Source organism: Zalophus californianus, chromosome 3, assembly GCF_009762305.2.
Source record: "Zalophus californianus isolate mZalCal1 chromosome 3, mZalCal1.pri.v2, whole genome shotgun sequence".
Lineage (NCBI taxonomy): Eukaryota > Metazoa > Chordata > Mammalia > Carnivora > Otariidae > Zalophus > Zalophus californianus.
In genome coordinates this window covers 76,281,540-76,295,961 of record NC_045597.1, presented here as the reverse complement: position 1 = coordinate 76,295,961, position 14,422 = coordinate 76,281,540, and the positions used below count along the sequence as shown (strand labels likewise).

The 14,422-nt window shown below is 43.8% G+C and overlaps 1 protein-coding gene and 1 long non-coding RNA gene across 2 annotated transcripts in view; both read right to left on the bottom strand.

Annotated features, from left to right (window-relative positions):
- Positions 1-14,422, bottom strand: part of SPATA13 (spermatogenesis associated 13) — a 363,796-nt gene that overhangs the window by 255,869 nt on the left and 93,505 nt on the right. The gene's annotated exons all lie outside the window — the stretch shown is intronic.
- The window catches only part of LOC118356793, a 70,994-nt gene that overhangs the window by 54,709 nt on the left and 1,863 nt on the right, over positions 1-14,422 (bottom strand). The window contains exons 2-3 of the long non-coding RNA XR_004819936.1: positions 11,614-11,697; positions 7,105-7,177 (exon numbers count right to left, since the gene is read on the bottom strand). This is a non-coding gene — a long non-coding RNA (uncharacterized LOC118356793). The remainder of the gene's footprint in view (positions 1-7,104; positions 7,178-11,613; positions 11,698-14,422) is intronic.

Genomic DNA, 14,422 nt, shown 5'->3' with positions numbered 1-14,422 from the left:
CCCAGGAGGAAAATGCTCGTTAAGCCAAACCTTCATTTTTAGAGCAGGTAACATAGGTGCCGGGCATGGCGCAGTGGGCTCTTGCAAACTGCACAGATGAATAGATGTTGGGGAAATCCATGGAACACTTAATTGGACCCCTGCCCACTTTGAGGAAAATGTCAGAAAAGTACCTGGTCTCTAGATGGGAATTGTTTGCGCCCAGTGACAAGGGATGGAGCAGCCAGGAAATGAGCAGTTAAAACTTTATAATTCTAAAGTAGCAGGTGGAATCAGTCTAATCACCATTTGGCCGAACATGGTGTTTCAAACCAGTAAGTGCAGCCTTTGTGTCTGAAAAGTGACTCCCTTTGATTTCCCAAGCAACCCTTGCAGGACAGATCAGAAGAAAGCAGAGTTTTAATCCACTCTGATTAATGTTACAAAATGAGCTCCTGTGACACCTGAAATATCATTCTCTACACAAATGATGAAGGAGGACAGGTCCAAAATTTAGGGAAATCCAACAAAACTCTAATCACCTGCAAGCAGAGAGAGGTCACCATTCTCTCTCTGAGGTTGGGGTTCCCCGTCACTCCCTGAATGACCTGGTGCCCTCTGGCCCAAACCAGACCCACCCTCCTTTGACCCCACCAGCTTGTTTGTGATTTGCGGGTCCCCATTTTCTCACACTGAACAAGGAGGCAGAGTTGAGGCTGACACGGGGACAAGGCAGCCTTTTGATGCCAGGAGCTCATGCTCCCTGCATTTGCCACTGAACATCTGTCTTCTATTCCGTTTTTCTGGGAGCTCTCCGTTTGCTGGTACAGGACCTACTCGGTCCCCAGATTATTTACTGATGCCCTTTTCTCCCTAGGTTGTAAGCCCCTTGAGGCTGGAGAGTGCCTCATTCATCTTTGCATCTATACAAGTTTTTTATTAAACAAATAACTTTTCACCCTCGAGCAGAAGCTATAATTTCTAGTCTGCCTTAGAAAGCCTGGGCTATTCCAACCACTAACCATTTAGATTTTTACTTTGGAGCCCTGAGGTAAAAATTATACAAAAATACTATTCCAATAGATTAAAGAGGTCTCTAGAAAAGACAGCCCTTTCCCTACTGAGACTACTTAGGAGTTTTTGATTTTCATTGTCATTGTATTTATGTGGGAGTGATGCGAAGATCTCATTTTTAGTTCAGGTCTAGTTGCATATAAGGATTTCTGCGGCTCTCTGAGCACCCCACTATGATGGGCAAAACTGCAGAGCGCTACTCATTCATCTGGAGCAGAGTTCTCCACCATGTCACCCTCCCCCATCACAGTTAGTTATATGATTTTAATAAAATGAACCTAGCACATTCGGTAGTACATATTTTTCAAGTCACACTGAGCTCAGCACCAGTGACTGATGTCAGCTCAAATCCTGCCCCGTCACAGGAGAGCTATGTGCCCCTGGACGAGGAATTTACCCTTTCTGAATCCTGCTATCCTCACCTGTCAACAAGATGTTGATACACACCTCACAAAGATGTAAGTATTTTGGATTCTGCACATGAAGCAACTAGCATCAAACTCGGCAGGTAGCAGATGTTCAATAAATGGCAGTGGGCATTATTATTGCTATGATTCTGGGTACCAAGCTGATACTATGAAGAGAATGAAGGGTCACTATGAGTGGAAATAGTGCAGCCATCTGATGGCAATGTGGCAGCAGAATTCAGTGAAATTAGGTGAGCATATGACCTATGACCCATAAAGCCCGCTTTTAGAGGGGACTCCCAGAGAGCACAGCAGAAGGAACAAGGCTCAGGTGACTGAGCACAGCATTCTCCATGGGTGGGGAGAGTGGAAGGCAGCCTGGGGCTTAACTCGGGGAATGGATGAGAAAAACAGGGGCTGCCCCTGATAGAAGACTGAAGTGGATGGAGGAATAAGCCAGAGGTACCATCAGAAACATCTTTATTTCTTAAAGATTTCTATTTTTTGAAAGTAATCTCTACACCCAATGTGGGGCTCAAACTCACAACCCTGAGATCAAGAGTTGCACACTCTACCAGCTGAACCAGCCAGTCACCCCCATCCACTGGTCTTTAAAACAGAGTCTGCCTTTGTTAAAAATTAAGAAATAGGATGAATCCTACAGTGCACTATTACTATTACTATCGCTATAAATTTCAAACACTTACATTCACGTAACCATGCTCTTTACTCTACAGAGATCCACATAGATCCAAGAACATGTGCCAAACATACCAGAGTGGGCGCTTAAGGGTCGGGGGGAAGAAGGGTTAATGAGAGTGGGGAGTGAGGAAGAAGTGGGAAAAAAAGGAATAAAAGAAAAGAAGGCCTTTCCAGACTATTGGTGAACTCAAATGAAGAACGCATCCCTTCACTTTACATTAGGAAAAAAGCGTGTTGGTCTCTATTGTGTGTTTTGGATAGATTTACTTGAAAGGAAATGACAAGGACAAAATGGAGTTCTTGGAGACTCCCTTTATATCCACAGCACCTAGAATATGATAGGCAGAAAACAAATGCTTGAATGAATGTATAAAACAAAACATACTTGTGTTCACACAGAACTTCTCCTCCTTCATGTCCTGGAGGCTGACAGAACCCTTGGAATGACAGAAGGAATTTCTGAGTACTTACTGGGAGGCATGGGTACCTCTAGGAGATGAGGATGGAGGAAAAGAGGCACATTGGAGCTCATTTTCCAACCTTAAGGAGGTTGGTTTCATCTTTGGAGGGAGATAAGCCTTAAGCAGGGGAAACAACAGGAACAACACACGGGAGATGGAAAAGCACAAAATTAGCCAGTGCGTTGGACTCTGGACTCTACAAAACCCGGAAGATGACTCTGCTTGTTACAGGGTAAGGTACACGGTATGCCAAGCAGTATAATTGATACTCTGTGACATCAGGGTCAAGGGCCAAATCCCAGGCCTAATTGCAAATTTAAGGAGAAAATTACCTTCTGCTATGATATATGGCATGTCAAGGCTAATGGATTCCAGGGTCTGGCTGGGCTCAAGTTCCCAACTGCAAATGCGCACAATGACTCCAATTTTCCCTTCCTACCCCATTCTGTATTTATTGGGTGAGAATGTACCTTTTGACCATTTTATTCATTTTGAAGTAATGAGGCATGTGATGGTGGCAAGTGATCGGAATCAAGCAGCATGTCCAACTCTTTGTTTTAATTTCTGGTAAGTCCTTGGTACCTAATTAATCTCTTCACAGCCCATTCATCCCATAGCAGGAGACTTTCCTATTTGCTGTGTTGTCCCTAGTGGTCTGTTTATAGCACTAAAACTTTTGGGGTATGTTTTAAGAATCTTATTCTAGGTATTTCTATTCTGACATACAGAGCAAAAGGAGACAGATGGTCATAAGGCAAAGATGAACTTTGGGGTTAAAAGGGTTTGGGATTTAGATTGGCCTCTTGTAGGTAAGGAACCTAAAAAGCAAGATTTTTTTCAGAATTCTCAATGTTCTCCTGCAGTTTGGTGTTCTTGCATATTTTAACACAGAATTACTTCTCATTTCTGATGTCATTTCTTTTCTGAGACATTGTTGTTTACAAATCGATCCCAAAGCAAGAAACACTGTCAGACGTTAATCTGACATAGCATCTTCAGAGAGATGCTGGCTAGGGATACAGCCTGACTTTGTGACTTAGTGAAAAAGTCATGTGGCTATGCCCAAGAATCACCATCATCACCTGACAGACAGAAGCAGGTACCAGGAAAGTGCTGGACATCATACCTGGTAGGAAGGGCCTCTCCCTCAAACTCTCAGAACTACCCCCCAAATCAGAATCATGAGACATCTGCACATTTTAAGTTTCAAGTCAGGATTCTCAGCTAAACCTTCTAGAAAGACTCCCTGAGAGCAATGAGCAACCAGATCAACAAAGAAAGTTCAACCAGAGTCTTTCAAGTGGAAAAGTCCAGACCAGAACCCTCTTCTTCTCTCCTTCTCTGACTTCTCCAATTCATTCTGCATCACGAAGCCAGAGTGATCTTTTCCAAGAGTATCCTGGATCATGCCGTCCCCTCCCCAACCTTACCTCTGTTTAAAACCTTTCAATATTTCCCTAGGGTTCTTGGTATAAAGATAAAACCCCACTGTGGCTTCCAAGGCCTTTGATGGTCTGGCCCCTATTTATAACTCCAGACCCATTCCATGCCATACAATTTCTGCTGTAGCCACACTGGCCTTCTACACAGCCTGCTAGCTTACACCACAGGGCCTTTGCACATGTTCTGACAGGAATGTTCTCTCTCTCATCTTCCACTGCTTCCTACTCATTCTTCAGTTCTCAAGTAAATATCACTTCCTCCAAGAAACCCTCCCTGATCCTCCAGTTAGATCAGATGCCATGACAGTCTTATAGCCCTCTCCACCTGCCTCAGAGCACTTGCCAACTGTAATTTTACGTTCACTGAGTGATGATCTGATGGGTTTTCCCACTGAATCATAAACACTGAGAGGACAGAGACTGTGTCCATCTTGCAAACTGTTGTGCCCACAGTCTCCAGAATAGTCATTTCTTTAATAATTACCTAAATGGGTAAAGGAATGGATGCACCAACCAGGGCCGAAACCCATTTACACAATTGTGACTGCAGACGTGGAGCAGAAGTGGGAAGGCTGTGTGGACAGAAGATGGCAGGATTATGGATTTAGTAACATGACCTTCAGTCAGACAACAACTACTTCCCAAGCACATCTATCGGGAAATGGAGACATGAATGGGCAGTCACATCAAGTAGCAAGGGCTGGTTACTGAGGCCCCCATGTGCTGGACACTGTGCTGGGCTTCACGCCATGTCTCCGGAGGCTGATGGTACGGGTCTGCAGTCGCGCTGGCTTAGAATCTTGGCTCCATCACTTACTAAACTGTTTCCTTAAGCAAAGTACTCAAGTGCCAGAGGCCTTCCGGGTTGCTCATTTGTAAAATGGGAAAATGACAGCATTAACTTCAGACTGTTATTGTGAGGTTTCAATGAACTAAGACACATAAAGCCCTTACAATGGTATTAGGCGCATTGTAAACATTACAAGTATCATAGCTGTTATTAACATCCTTGTTTCAAGCATAAGGAAACTGGGGTTCAGAAAGATTTGATGACTTTGTTGAAAGACTCACAGTGAGCAAATGGCTAAGTTAGAATTCAACCAGGATGAGGCTCTCTCCAAAGTCTTTCCTCTCTTGACGCTGTTTGGTTTAGGGGCTGAGAGCACTGAGCCCCTAGGCTGAAGGTCTTTGGTGTCAGCAAATAAGCCAGAGTGGGTCAGCTGTGGGGTGAGAGCCAACCCAAGCAGAGGTACAGTTGGGCAGGCAGCCAGCTTCAGAGTTCTGGCCACAGTTGCCCAGATAAAGTCTAAGTTTCTGGGACAGGAGTAGAGCAGGGACCAAGTGATGAGACCAGGAAGCTCCATCAAAACTCACAGTGGCTGGGACCAGTTGGCAAAGTTAGTGTGGGATGAACAAGATGGCTGGTGATACTAGGCCAGGCCTCGGAGATCTGTGGATCGAGACTGGGATTATTCCCAAAGCTTGGGAAGGCACTAGGCTTGCAGGAGGTAGGAATGAGGGAGCCAGCCATGGGAACAGAGTTGTGGGGCCAGCCAGGAGTCACAACAGTGTTGAGGCCCCCTCCTGAGGCATCAAGCCAGGTGTGGGGGTGTGGGGGGTCAGATAGTGGCAGGAGGAGTGTGATCCCAATGCGCCACATTGGAGCTGGACATGCATTTTCCTGCAGAAGCATAGTTATGCATGGCGTTGGGGTCTACAGTGCAGTGTTTGAAGTCCTACAATATAGGACTTCCTGGATCTCCCAGTATAAAACCAATTTCAGTATTCTGCTTTGATCTTTTGTTGTGGTAAGAACCTCTGTACTTGCCAAATCATGGATCTCAATTTGGGGTTCAGAAAATATGGCCCCTATAACTATAGTTCAGCTCGATTATGAATTAAACCAGCTCTTGTGGACTCAAACTGGGAGTCTAATTCCTATTTCTATTTCCTGTGGGAAAATTCATCCCAAGTTCCAAGGAACTTTTGGAATGGAACCCACTTGTAGGTTGGGCACTGCCTACCCAGTGGAAAAATCCATTTGCTGATTATTAAGTTCAACGATAATGATATCGTGTTCCTCCTCGACATTATTCCACATTCCCTTCAGCCACAAGAGATGGTATTTTAACAAAAACCAGAAATACTGAAAACTGTGGCTTGACAAGAAACCCAGGGTCCCTTCAACAACATATCAATTAAAGGAAGAGAGCTTGCCATTTTCTGACTGAAAGCTCGTGGTTCTTGAGAACACAGCAAGGTTAATGGGGGTCATCCTGCTTGGGGACACATCCTGCGTGGGGACATATCCTTACAAGTGCCAGCCCACCAGGCTGGCTAATGCATGAGGACTGGAGGCATCTCGCCTGCACTTCGGGAGGACCTCACTTGAACTCTCCTCTCTCAGCTGCCTTCTGCTTGGCTTCTGCCTTCTTTTCTGGGGGGAAGGCAACTGCCTTTTGATTAAGCCGTACATTCTAGATTTTTTGTTGCCTGCAAACAAGATCCTTCCCTCTCTCTCCCTTCTCCCTCTCCCCTTCCATCTCACGGTATTACCTCTGGCCTTGGTCCCAGCACTTTATATCCACACAGCACCACACCAAACCATGGATAACCAGGGCCACAAGAACCCAGATGGCCTTGAGTTTTAACATCTCACATTCTGCTGGTTTGTGTATAGTCATTTCTCCCCATTAACAAAGAGCTTTGTTTCACTTTTTTGCACGAATGATATCAAAACAAGAATGAGGAAACAAAATAATAACAAAAATCTATAAATTGTGCTATCCCTTGGAAGATCTACATTCCTGAGTCCTTGCCCAATGGCAGACGTGCTTTACCACTGATCTGCTCAGTTCTGCATCTGTCACTCAGTGATGGAGCCCTCATCAGACACAAGGCTATAACCCGGCACACGAAGATGAATCACTTTTATCCCAGAAGGAGTTCAGTCTGCAAAGCTTATAATCAGTATGGATGTTGGATTTCATTCAACTTTAATGAGGAAAATTGAATAGATTATTTCCCAGTGGAACTTACATGAAGTAGGCAAGTGGATAGCAGCTGTATTCTTTGTTAGTTCCTTAAGGACACTGAGTGGAGTATTTCGATTCTAGAAGTGATATAAAACAGATTTCAGTTGACTATCTCCAAACTGGGTTCCTGGCCCTGAATTACCAAAGTAAAATCCTAATTCCTAATACACTGGGAACCCTAACTTTCAACCTCCTTGCATTAGCTGGCATGCCACACTTTAGTTACATGTGGATTTATAGCTGTTCTTAAATGGCTAAAATACACAAAATGCTGTTTGTTTCTACTTGAGGATCTCTGAGAACCTCCCAGTCAAAAATATACATCAATGGTGCTTATTATCTTAATGAAATCCAAAGTAATCACTTTCTTTATTTTACAGGTGGCAGGACATGTTATATGAGAGATTAAAAAAAAAAATGGGCAGCTTAGTTTAGGCAGTATATTCTAAAGATACTGACAGGAACAGAAGACCTTACAGAAAATCAAATGTTTTCTGCCACATGACTTCCTTATTTTAGATTTTTTTCTATTCTAGACCATTTTTGTTCCTAATTCTGCTACAGAATTTTTTTCTTCAAGATTTATTTATTTGAAAAAGAGAGACAGAAAGAGAGCACGAGGGGGGAGGAGCAGAGGGAAAGAAACTTCAAGCTGACTCCCCGCTGAGCACAGAGCCTGATGTGGGGTTCAATTCCACGACCCATGAGATCATGCCCTGAGCCGAAACCACGAGTTGGCTGCTTAACCAACTGAGCCACTCAGGTGCCCCAGAAATTTTTTCTTCTATAGGGATTTCTCTTCCACAGGAATTTCTCAATAAATATTGAGAGAAAAGAGGCAGATGCTTCTGAAGACTTCTCTTTTCCTTCCACCCAGGAGTGTCTCTGAGACACAGATGACCCTGTGACTAGCAGCAGCGTGACCACAGCTTCCTGTGCAGGTATCTTTTGCACTCCTGATCTGGAGGGCAAGATGAAAAACTTTCACTCATTTTAACTTAAGCTGAAATTACAGACAATCTTCGAGTTTCTTGGAACTAAATACTTAACTTTCAAGAAGCTGGATAAGCAACTTTGTCATAACCTTACCAATTCCATAAAGAAGAAACAATGCCAGCATTATAGCTAATCTAATCAGCAAACACAGCTAGAAAGTAGCAGAATAGTGTGTGGTCATTAGAAATAAGAGAATATTTTAGCCATTCTGCTTAGCTCTTGGGTTTACTTAAACCCTTGGCTCAATGGAAAGAATTTCCCTATATTAACATCTGCTTTATTTTAATTTTTTTAATGTAAAATTCTAAGTTGGCCAGGCTTATTCCTTTATGCATTCATTCACTGTTACAGGCAACAACTCTATTGCATACCTACAATTTGCTAACCAGAGTGCTAGGCACTGGGGATATAACAGTGTAAAGTTAGCACAGGCCTTTGCTTTCCCAGAGCTTACATTTTAGTGGGAGACCAGTGGTGGACAAAAAGTAAATGAATACTGAGATATTAGAGAGTAATAGGGGCTTTGTATGGATTTGAAACAGGTACTGTGGTAAAGACAAACTAAACTGGGGAGTCAAAAAAGGCCTTTCTGGGGCGCCTGGGTGGCTCAGTCAGTTAAGCGCCTGCCTTCACCTCAGGTCATGATCCCGGAGTCCTGGGATCGAGTCCCAAGTCGGGTCAGGCTCCCTGCTCAGCGGGGAGCCTGCTTCTCCCTCTGCCCTCCCCCCATTTGTTCTCATTCTCTCTCTCTCTCAAATAAAAACATAAAATCTTTTTTTTTTTTAAAGGTCTTTCTGAGGAAAGACATTTAAATTAGGATGTAAATGGCAAGAAGGAACCAGCCATCAAGGGTCAGGACACCATTTGTGGCAGCACGAAGAGCACACACGAAAGTCACTGTAATCCTCCGAGGAAATGACCGAGGTCCAAAGGCAGTGTATTCAGAGGCAGCACAGAGGAGCGTCTACACTCCAGAGCCATACTCGGGCACTTGAAACCCAGTTCTACCACCAGATTCAAGCACCTCGGAGTACGTTCCCTAACTCCTATGAGGGTTTTGTCAGTGCCTTTGTTTCCTTGTTGGTAAAATATGGATAATGATAGCTTCCCACTCACAGCGCTGTTGCAAGGTTTAAAGGGATTCATATATGTTACAATAATGCCCAATACATACTAAGTGTGATATAAGGGATGGTCACTATTATTAGATTTAAAAGTGCCAAGTATATACAATCATGTTCATACCTGCATTATTCACAATAGCTAAAAGGTGTAAGCAACCCAGATGTTTACAGATGGATAAATGGATAGACAAAATGTGGTCTAGCCACACAGTGGAATGTTATCCAGCCTTAAAAAGGAAGGGCATTCTGATACGTGCCACCACATGGAGGACATTATGCTGTATGAAACAATCCAGTCACAAATATTGTATGATTTCACCTAATATGGGGTGTCTAGAGTGGGCAAATTCACAGAGACAGAGGGTAGAATGGTGGTTGCCAGGGCCTGGGGGAGGGGAGGATGAGGACTTAGTGTTTACTGGGGGCAGAGTTTCAGGTTGGGAAGATGAGAAAGTTCTGGAGACAGACGGTGGCGATGTTGTCTGACAATGTGGATGGATATACCTAACATTACTGAACTAGACGTTTAAAAATGGCTATGATAGTAAATTCAATGTTATGTGTATTATACCACAACTTTTTTAAAAAGTGCTAAATATAAAGTACAATATATGATCAGATCAGGGTAGAGGCGGAGTAGCAGCTATGCAGTAGCGAAGGTTACTGGGACATGAGAAGTTGTACATCTCCAAGAGTTTCCACTCACACCTCAGTCTACATGGCTGGCACCCCAGACGTGTTCAGCTCACGGCCTACCTGGATATTCATGGTGACCATGGATGGAATTTTCGTTCAAGACTATTTCCCTTCCCACACTTCCCTGATGTGCTAGTCAAGGTTCTTGTTGCAAGCAACAGAAATTGGCAGGAGAGGAGTTTATTTAAAGGATATTATATGGGTGGGCTTGAGAAATAGGCTCGAGAAATAGGCTCAAGGCTAAACTTCCAGGAAGAGACCCCAAATCATGCTGCTATACAGGACTGCTTGGAAAACAGGGCCACTGATGTCACTGAGCCCTAAATTCTACCATTTACACTGTTGTAGCCATAACTACCACTGCCATCAGCACCAATGTCACTTGTAGGTGGGACAGCCTCTACCCTCCCCCCCCAAAGAACTACATGCCTCGGCTGTCACTCACCAGCAAGGATAAATACCACGTGGAACTTCCTGTTCCAGATTTCTTACTTGCACATCGAATAGGACTGATGGGTGAAAGTCACCTGCCTGTGCCTTACTTGATATGGCAAAACGAGTTCTTGAGTTTCTCTTAGGGTCATAGGATTCATAAATCTGGAAGTTTTACAGAATAGTAAAGGTAAAAAGTATAGGGCAGCCAGAATCTTAACAAACATCCACTATAGTCCACTCCCTAGCCTTCCAGCATCAACATACACTCTTCTGCCACGAAACTTAACAACCATACATGATTTAGAAAAATGACTAAAAAGTTCCCATCATTGTCTTGGGTGGAAAACCTGGTGTCATCAAAATATCAATGATCCTTAAATCAACCTCTAAACTTAAGGAGAGAAGAACTAATGGGGCCAATGTTGGGCAGGTTCAGTTTGAAATGCTAAAGGGGAAGTCAAATCTAGAATCCAGGAGATGGTCTGGTTTGGAAATGTGAATGGAGGAGTCATTTGTACATTATGTTTGTATGTTTGTACATGTTTGCTGTCGGACACGATTGCCGAGGGTGAAATCTTGGGCAACACTTCATGGAAGAGGTAAAAGGAAAGGAGCCAACAGGGGATGCTGAGGAGGAGACTGGGGGAAGAACGAGGGAAGTGAGGCCAGTGGAGCAGCCAAGAGCATCACAGGCATGGAGGGGTGCAGAGCCTGGGAAAGAGAAGAGTCTCGAGTCTCTGGTGATGTTCCAGAACATAGCTTCAACCAAACCATGGGTGCAAGCCAGAATTCAGTGGACTAAGTGGTGCATGAGTAGGAGGCACAGAGGGGAGGGAGCCAAGTCTACACAAATGAAGTTTGTCTCTAAAGGGAAGGGGAGGGATGTGGCAGAAGCCCTTATATAACAGAGTGGCTGATGTTCAGCCCCCACATGAGTACACACTGTGGAGATCAACCCGTCTAGGGTTCAATGTGAACATTAATCATCCATGTGCCCAGTTCAGACATACACTTGGTTTCTCATTTATCTTTCTGCAAAGGCTCCATTGAGTTTATTCAGGCATGAAGATTCTAGAGACCATTTCAATTTAGAACAGTTTGGCAAATGGGTACTTAAGTAGAGGCAATGGTTTTGGCAGTGATTTGGGGGCTTTAAAAAATAAATTTGCACCAGTAACTCAAGATATTTTTGTTTTGTTTTTCTAGGGTGAGTAGAAGCCATTTCTAAGAAAACATTTACTCTGTGACAGAGAATAACTTACATACTTGTGTGTTCGATTTTGTAGTTTCTCCAGTTCATTCTTACTTAATATCCTTGACTGGATATGTGCACTTCTTCTATTTTTCTAGACAAATTGGGAAAAGGGCATATGAATTGAATTATTAATATAGCAAGCACATGTTCCATATTTATGCCAAAAAAACCAGCAATGGCATGCTGTCACCAGCTGCAGATCCTGATTTCTTTAGGTCCTCCAGCTACTGGAGCACCCAGGGACAGCTGTCATAAAGTGCACGTGGGGAGAATTCCCTTACTCCAAAATTCTTTAAAGTCTTGCAGTATTAGAACTTTTGCCAACATACAAACAGAGCTTATGTGCTTCCAGAAAGATAGCAAAGTGGGTGACAATGCCAAGAGCCTCCTCCTCACGAAATGCTATGACATATGGAAGCAGAAAAAGTTTTAGCAGCAAAAATGGCAGCGATGAATAGGAAATCTGACCTGACCCATGCTGGGTAGGTTTGTCTAAATTCGCAGTGCAGAGATGACAAGAACAAGTTCCAGATCACAGAGGGCTGAATCCAACCAAGGTTCACATCTGTGAGGGCCTGTTTTCCCCAGTTCTGCCTCAGAGAAGCAAGAGCAAGGTACTTAATTCCTAAGCCTTTGCCTCCTCATCTGTCTATTATGGATAATCAGACCCACTTCACAGATTTCTTAGAGGAGGACTGAACATGTCAGTGCAGAGGGAGTCTCACTTCCATGCCACGCACCGATGATGGTGGTGGCATCATTATTATTCCACTTTAGTTACATCCACTATAGTTCACCATAGCAGGCTGAGCTCCAGTTAGTTTCTGTGCCAGGCCCAACAGTGTGTGGCTTCCTGCTCTTTGGTCTTGCCACTCTCCATTCCAATGTGTCTAGAATGAGTTCTAGGCTCCTCTGAGTCTCCTGGGACATAGACTTCCCTTCTGTAAAGGAATGATACTGTCATGTTCAATCAGCTTATGACAGAGCTAAGGTATCAGGTTTTTTTTAATAATTTTTAAATTTTCATCTTTTTTAGAAGATTTTTTATTTTAGAGAGAGAGAGAGAATGTTGGGAGGGCAGAGGGAGAGAGAGAGAGAAGCAGACTCCCTGCTGAGCAGGAAGCCCAATGTGGGGCTTGGTCCCAGGACCCTGGGATCACAACCTGAGCCAAAGGCAGATGCCTAGCCTACTGAGCCACCCAGGTACCCAAGGCATCAGTTTTCTGAGCACCTCCAGTTCCCCTGATTACATGAAAGCCCTTCCCTGAACCATAAGTGTATTGGTCAGGGTTCTTAGAGAAATAGACCAATAGGATGTATACAGAGATATAAATATAAAGAAAATATATAAAGGAATGGGCTTATGCGACTACAGAAGCTGACAAGTTCCAAAATCTGCAGGGTCGTTCCTTTGGCCCCTGATTTGGTAAGCTGGAGACCCAGGAGAGCTAATGGACTAGTTGCAGTCTGAGTCCAAAGGCCTGAGAACCAGGAGAGGTAAGGATGTAGTTCTAGTTCAAAGGCTGGCAAGTTTGAGCCCCAGGATGAGCCAGTGTTTCAGTTTGAGTTCAAAGACAGAAAAAAAAATTGATGTCCCAATTCAAAGGCTGTTAGACAGGAGGAATTCTCTCTTACACTAGGGAAGATCTGTCTTTTTGTTCTGCTCAAGCCTTCAACTGATTGGTTGAGGCCCACCCACCTTAGGAAGGACAATCTGCTTTGCTCTGTCTACCAACTGAAATATTAATCCCATTTAGAAAAACTCTCTCACACACATACCCAGAATAATGTTTGAGCAAACATCTGAACACCCTGTAGCCCAGTCAAGTTGACAAAATTTACCATCACAATAAGCATATAATCCCAAGGCTCAGGCCTAGGCTAATCAGTAAGATTCCACTGGTTAAAGGCAGACACATGACAAACCACTAATGAAGCAGACCAGATAAGTCATATACTGTGGACTTCTGGGAAAGGACATCCTTTTCTCTTTTCCTTTCAATGGGATGCCTAGAGCTGCTATAGTTATTCACCATCCTGAGGGAAGTCAGCATAAGAAGCCCAGAGTGGGCCAGGAGAGTCTCAGAGGAAAGTTGTGGCCCTGATCAAGCTATATGTAAAGTCTGATTACCTTGGGACATTTGCAAGCAGAGCCATCCTCTACTGTGAGACCCAATTTAGTTGGGTTTTCCAGAACGTGCAACATGAAGTCTAACTGGTCATTTACTCCAACACTAGGACCATTTTTGTCAGCAATCTGGGCCCTGCTCCTGAGCTCTGTCCCTGTATAAGCAGTCAGTATCTGGGACAATGTCCGAGCTAAATTATGTACTGGACCTGGAAAGTCTCCCTCAAATGTCACCCCTGCCTAGTCTTACCAGAATGACCTCTCTACCCTGCCCCACCAAATCTCAAGCAGACAGGAATGCTGTCCCAGAGTGAGGCCCCATTTGGAACATTCCTTTGGCCCCCGAGATTTGAACTGTGCATCACCTTTTGGGGAGCAGCCCCTCCACCCTGCCCATTCCCAACATTCTCCCTTTTGCAATAGCCAGTGCCATCTGGTCATGGATTATGACGAAATGGTAGAAAGAATTATTGCATCAGTAATATAACAGGAAAAACAAAATAAATTATCAAAGGCAGAATAATTATTGCTGGCAAGTATAACTGTTGAAGCAAAAACCGTATTTGATTAAATCAGCAGCTTTTTCTATCCCCAAATTCTTTCCCTGAGAAAAGAAACAGGAGGTAGTTGGTGAAAGAAGAGGTTGCCTGCCATGTTGCTAATTTCAAAAGAAATATTAGCCTTAACT